The sequence below is a fragment of the Haliaeetus leucocephalus genome, unplaced genomic scaffold (assembly GCF_000737465.1).
Source record: "Haliaeetus leucocephalus isolate CR32 unplaced genomic scaffold, Haliaeetus_leucocephalus-4.0 Scaffold210, whole genome shotgun sequence".
In the NCBI taxonomy this organism is placed as follows: Eukaryota; Metazoa; Chordata; class Aves; order Accipitriformes; family Accipitridae; genus Haliaeetus; species Haliaeetus leucocephalus.
Genome location: NW_010972646.1, coordinates 305,328 through 311,845, shown reverse-complemented (window position 1 = coordinate 311,845; position 6,518 = coordinate 305,328).

The following is a 6,518-nucleotide window of genomic DNA, read 5'->3' as shown; positions in this document are numbered from 1 at the left end:
GAAAACAGAATGATAAAAGATTGGGGAAACCTAGACACTGTTCAGAGTTACCAACACCAATTCACAACTCTTTTGTAATGAAGTGATTCATTGGCACCTTGGGAAGACTATGTGCTTTAACAGAGGATGTTAACATCTGTAATGCTTACTATGATTCTTCCTGCCCATCCAGTCTCCCCTGCCTGGTGCTTTTGGTTAGTCCATGTTGGTGGTCATACTGCATTAACTTCTCATGACAGAGAATAACCCAGTAACCTCTGAATTCCTTTTTCAAGGTTTCTGGATCCAGTGATCTCTTTTCTCAACAAGAGAAAGTTGCCATACCTAGTCATAGCAAAGCTCTTCTCTATTTTAGTCTGGGATCTCTGAATGGTAAGTTTGGTAACACCCGCCTGTACATTGATCCAAACTAGACACAATTCTTCCATTGACCATCATTTCAGGGACAAGTACACAAACTTCAGCCTCAGGCAGAGAGCTGGTGTATTCCCTCCCTGTGACAGATTTCCTCTCGGATTAATGCAACCACATTAATTCTACAGAGAGCAGTAATGAAGGAAGAAACTTGTGGCCAGTGCAAGCTGCAGCACACTGTTGTTTGCACTAGCAGAAGCAGTCTCTAAACCAAGGTCATAAGCTCAAATTTGTCTCTGATAAAACTGTTCCAGTGTACTGATGTCTACTAGTCCTGGAGCTCTACAAACATATGTGGTTCCAGAAATCAGTAAAGTGAGTGGCTCATCCTGGATCTTCCATTTAAAAGCTCTAGTTCAACAATTCAAAAATGGTCACTCACCCAACCTGCTCTGTGTTTACCCTCTGCTGTTGATAGGATGTTTTTAGTCCTACAGAGCTGAAGAACTGCAGTGTTAGAAGGGTTTGGCTCAGACCTGGTTAATTCATTGTGACTTTAATTGCACCTAAAAACGTTCCTTCTTTTGAAGATGCAAAGTCTAGGTCAGCTTCCAGATCCCAAACTGAACCTGCTAGTTCACAATTCCTCTATCAAACCAGATAATTTGCCACTTTAACATTGTACCTTCCAAGATACAGAAAGCCTGTAGCCACATACCATTTTCATTACTCATTGAAACACTGGAAAGAATGGTGGGGTGCAAGTGAACCAAACACAAAATGAAACAGAAAATATGTCTGCATCTACAAGAAGTCATGAAGAATATCAACTCTTTGTTTTTCAGTTGTATTTCAGCAAGGAAACAGAATTATTATATCCACCTTTCACACTGTGTCTTCTGGTCAGCTTGCAAGATTTCTATGTCCCAAGCTCCTCTCTTGTGTCCTCTGCTCAGACAGTAAGTTCTGCACCTCAGGGACATTGTCTGTTACGCTGGGACAGTGCACAGGACAGCAGGCTGCTGGTCCATAGTAGGAGCTCTGCTGTAGCAGAAATATCAGTCAGTTAACTTCAGAATAACAAGATATAAAAGAGATGGTTGGAAGCTGACAGAAATGAGGCACAAAGCATTTTGTCTCAACACAAACTGGACCTCTTCCCCTCAGCACCCTCCGAACTCACAACACTCCCCCAAACTCATCTTTTCTAACAAGGATGAGAGGACAGGACCAACATTTGCTGATGTGTCTTTCCCTCCCAGGAAGCCATTCTGGCCTTTTTCATTACCTGCCTGTGTAGCAATGGACGAACAAGAGGGCCATAAAATTCAACTCTTCAGGAGTTCTTTCACTGAGCATCCTCTTGGCTGCTCTTTCTTATGCAACACAATTCAGAACTGCTCCTGCAGGCACACTGCTTCTGTGTCTGCCTCTGAGCAGCATCTCTGAACAGAAAATGAGTACCCTTGCAATCAAGTGGTGTTTTCTGAAGGCAACTAGAGCTTGTAGGATGAGAAACCCGCTACCTTTCCAGAGGGTGACTGGGAGGTACCCACAGAACAAGTAGAAGCATAGCAGCTCTGCAGCCTGAAAGACACACATAGGACATGTCAAACCGAAGCCTGAGCAGTCATTGTCTATGCTTAATATGTTCCTTTTCAGCCTCAGTATTTCACTGCTTCTGACAGTCAGCTCCATAGACACTGTAACACTCATGCAACAGTGTGGCTGCATCCATCTTCTGACTTTATCTCTCTTCTCAGTAGCATAAAGTGCTTTGGCTTTCCTACATCCCTCCAAATGTTCTAGCATTCCCCTCTGAACCACAGGGAAAGTCCTGCTTGCAGCTGGTCCTTCCTCCCAAGAGGCTCTCTGTTTGGATGTCTAGAAGTCACCTGCTTCAGCTACTGCTGCACTGAGATCAATTGTTCTCTGGTGATTTCTCATTACCTCCATGTGCAGCTCCACCCTCTACCCCTGCCCCATATCTTTTACTTTGCAGAAAGGAAGCCTTTCCTTCCTGTGCTTCTGCTGTGCTTCACAGAACAGAATTTCTGGAGAAAGTCTCTTAACCTGCAGGACAAGGAGGAGAATCTTGAAAAACAAACATAAATGATTAAATAAAACATATGGAATACTAAAAGAGAAAAAAAAAACACATTGTCTTTTCAGTAAACCAGAGTGTTTGAGCCAAACAATAGGTGTCTTAGAAGAGGCAGGTCTGACAGATATTTCCATAAAATCATAGAAGGGCTTGGGTTGGAAGGGAACTCTAAAGACCATCTAGTTCCAAACCCCCTGCCATGGGCAGGGACACCTTCCAATAGATCAGGTTGCTCAGAGCCCCAACCAATCTGGCCTTGAATGTTTCCAGGGATGGGGCATCCACAACCTCTCTGGGCAACCTGTTCCAGTGTTTCATGACCCTCACTGTAAAAAAATGCCTTCCTTATATCTAGTCTGAATCTACTCTCTTCTAGTTTAAAACCATTACCTCTTCTCGTATCGCTACAGGTCCTACTAAAAACTCTGTCCCCATCTTTCTTATAAGCCCCCTTTAAATTCTGAAAAGCTGCAATAAGGTCTCACTGGAGCCTTCCCTTCTCCAGGCTGAACAACCCCAACTCTCTCAGCTTTCCTCACAGGAGAGGTGCTCCAGCCCTCTGATAATCTTCATGGCCCTCCTCCAGACCTGCTTGAGCAGGTCCATGTCCTTCTTATGTTGGGGGCCCCAGAGCTGAACACAGTACTCCAGGTGGGGTCTCACCAGAGTGGAGTAGAGGGGCACAATCACCTCCCTCAACCCGCTTGTCACACTTCTTTTGATGCAGCCAAGGATGCAATTGGCTTTCTTGGCTGCGAGCATACATTGCCATGTCATACTCAGGTTTTCATCCACTAATACCCCCCAAGTCCTTCTCCTCAGGGCTGCTCTCAATCCACTCATTGCCCAGACTGTATTTGTGCTTGGGATTGCCCTGACCCAGGTGCAGAACCTTGCACTTGGCCTTGTTGAACTTCATGAGGTTTGCACAGGCCCATGTCTCAAGCCTGTCAGGGTCCCTCTGGATGGCATCCCTTCCCTCCAGTGTGTCGACCGCACCGCATGGCTTGGTGTCGTTGGCAAACTTGCTGAGGGTGCACTCAGTCCCACTGTCCATGCCACCGACAAAGATGTTAAACAGCACCGGTCCCAACAGTGATCCCTGAGGAATGCCACTTGTCGCTGGTCTACATTCGGACATTGAGCTGTTGACCTCAACTCTTTGAGTACAACCATCCAGTCAATCCCTCTTCCATTGAGTGGTCCACCTGTCAAATCCATGTCTCTCCAATTTAGAGACAAGGATGTCATGTGGACAGTGTCAAATGCTTTGCACAAGTCCAGGTAGATGACGTCCATTGTTCTTCCCTTATCCACCAACGCTGGAACCCCATTGTAGAAGGCCACCAAATTTGTCAAGCACAATTTGCTCCTAGTGAAGCCATGATGGCTGTCACTAATCACCTCCTTGTTTTCCATGTGCCTTAGCATAGTTTCCAGCAGGATATGCTCCATGATCTTGCCAGGCACAGAGGTGAGACTGACTGGCCTGTAGTTCCCCAGGTCTTCCTTTTTTTCCCATTTTAAAAATAGTGTTTACATTTCTCCTTTTCCAGTCAGTGGAACTTTCACTGGACTGCCACGACTTCTCAAATATGATGGATAGTGGCTCAGCCACTTCATCCACCAGTTGCCTCCGGACCCACGGATGCATCTCATCAGGTCCCATGGACTTGTGCACCTTCAGATGGTCTCGAACCTGATCTTCTCCTACTGCGGGTGGTTCTTCATTCTCCCAGTCCCTGCCTTTGCTTTCTACAACTTGGGCGGTAGGGCTGGAGCACCTGCAGGTGAAGACTGAGGCAAAAAAGTCATTGAGCACCTCAGCCTTCTCCATGTCCCAGGTAACCAGGTCTCCTGTTTCCTTCCATTCTTGAATATTAACCAGCTCTCTTGTGCCTCTCTTTCCTCCAGGGCTTTATCCCATGGTCCTCTACCAACCAGATCCCTGAAGAGGCTAAAGTCTGTTCTCCTGAAGTCCAGGGTGGCGAGCTTGCCATGCATCCTCCTTGCTGCCCTAAGGATCTTGAACTCCACCATTTCATGGTTGCTGCAGCCAAGGCTGCCCTTGAGCTTCACATTCCCTACCAGCCCCTCCTTGTTGGTGAGAACAATAGTGCAAAACACAAGGTAGCAGCCTTCTTTCTCGTGGTGTCCCCAGGGTACACAGGCACCTGCACATGTGCTGAGTGGGACAGGATTACCCAGCCTTTTGCACAGACCCATCATGCGTGTGCAGTTGGCACCTCCTCCTTACTTGAAAGATGTCCTACAAAAGCTCTGACCTGAGTCCTTCTTCCACTTGCCCTTCTGCAACTATTTTTGAGCCAAGCCCTTGAGCACGTCACTAAGCGGCTTGAGTGGGCTAGGATCCTAATACACAAAGATCCTTAAACTCTGTCAGAGGAAATTAAGACTTGCCACGTATTTGCATGGCTAACTGACCCATCCAGACAGCCATTGCCTGGTGCCTCAGAGGAAACCTGGGTGGGTGATTCTGGGTCTTCAGGGAACAACACCGACTTGAAGATCAGGGCCTTAGCAAACCTCAGAGCATGCAGCCACAGGGCGGTACAGCAGACAGCAGTGTCGGGAAGTGCATTGTCATCTGCATGGAGGAACAGAGGACACAAGGAGAACTGCCAGCCTTCACTGTATGTCATCCACTTCTGCCACAGCAGTGAGAATACTGCTTCCCCACTAGCCTTTTTTTCTACAGCCTCCCTTTCAGCCACTGCAGTGGCACAGCAGCTTCATATATTCCACCCCTGCTGCAAACAAGGACAACATAGATCTGATCTCATATCACCCAGTTCTCATCTGCTCAAAGTGGAGCAGAAAGTTGGTGGCAGCCTGCTGTACAAGGAGAGGAAGCTGTGAAGAAATGGGTGCTGAATGCGCAATCAGGCAGGCAGCACCAGATGGAGGAGTATTCAGCCAGCTAGCCCAGATTTGACTGTCAAGAAAAAAAAAAAACAAACCAACTTTCAAGGAGAATACTTCAATTTTTCTCATGTCATTACATGGAAAGCATTAGTTCATCAAACTGAAATTTTCCGATGGACAAAAGTTTTACTGGTGTTTTTGAAATTACATCTTTGTTTTAAAGTGTTCACTACCATCAAAATGTAGCAGCAGGAGCAGCAGTCAGAATCAGCAGGTCTCCTCCACTCACTGATGGCAGAGGACCGCATGAAGAGAAATAGTTGCAATAAGCTGCCATAAAACAGCTCTGGATATTGTCCACCCATATCTTCACTCATTTGGGAGCATCTTTCCAAGTATTTCTTGTAATGGATGCCTGTCAGTAGAGTGCAATCTCAAGAAAGGCAATAATAAAAATCCAAATAGTGTACAATGTGCCCCGTCCCCCTCCAGCCCCCAAAGCACAGTACAATAACGGGTACTGACAAAGAGCTGTGGCACATCAGTGCTCCTCTAGGTGAACAGAGGTCTGCTGCTTGTGATTCACTTGCTCATTGCCCACACAGCAAGCCTTCAACACACGGACCCCTGTGTACATGGCAAGCAGCCCTGTAAGGCTAAGAAGAGTATAATGGTTTGTGGGGACACAGTCTTTGTTCTGCTGCTGCAATTCTTTCCCCCCCATCAGCACCTTGCACCAGCACACATTGCTGAGACAGCACCAGTCCAAAATCCAGACTTCCTCATAATAACCAGCAGAGAGAACAAGGATAACCTAGGTTAAATGACCTCTGGCTCTCTTCAGGATATTCAGCATGGTGGCTTTTCTTATACAGCTTTTTGATTCTGCTAGAGACATCAGGCAGGCCACCTGAGACGACCAGAACAACAGGCAGCCTGCAGGGAAGCAGATGGGAGGAGATCATGGGCAGGTCTGACTCCAGCTGTCTGTGCTGAGCTCTGAGACCTGGGACACAGTGAAAAAGATGACCTGTCTTCTGCCTTCTCCCATAGGCATTGTCAGAGGTGGTAAAGCCAGCCGAGGAAAATTCCTTTCTTCTGCTTTTAAGGGCTCCCTTGCACCTGCACCTCCCTGCAAAGCTCCCAAAACTTCCTGTGGACATTAGTGGCTTGC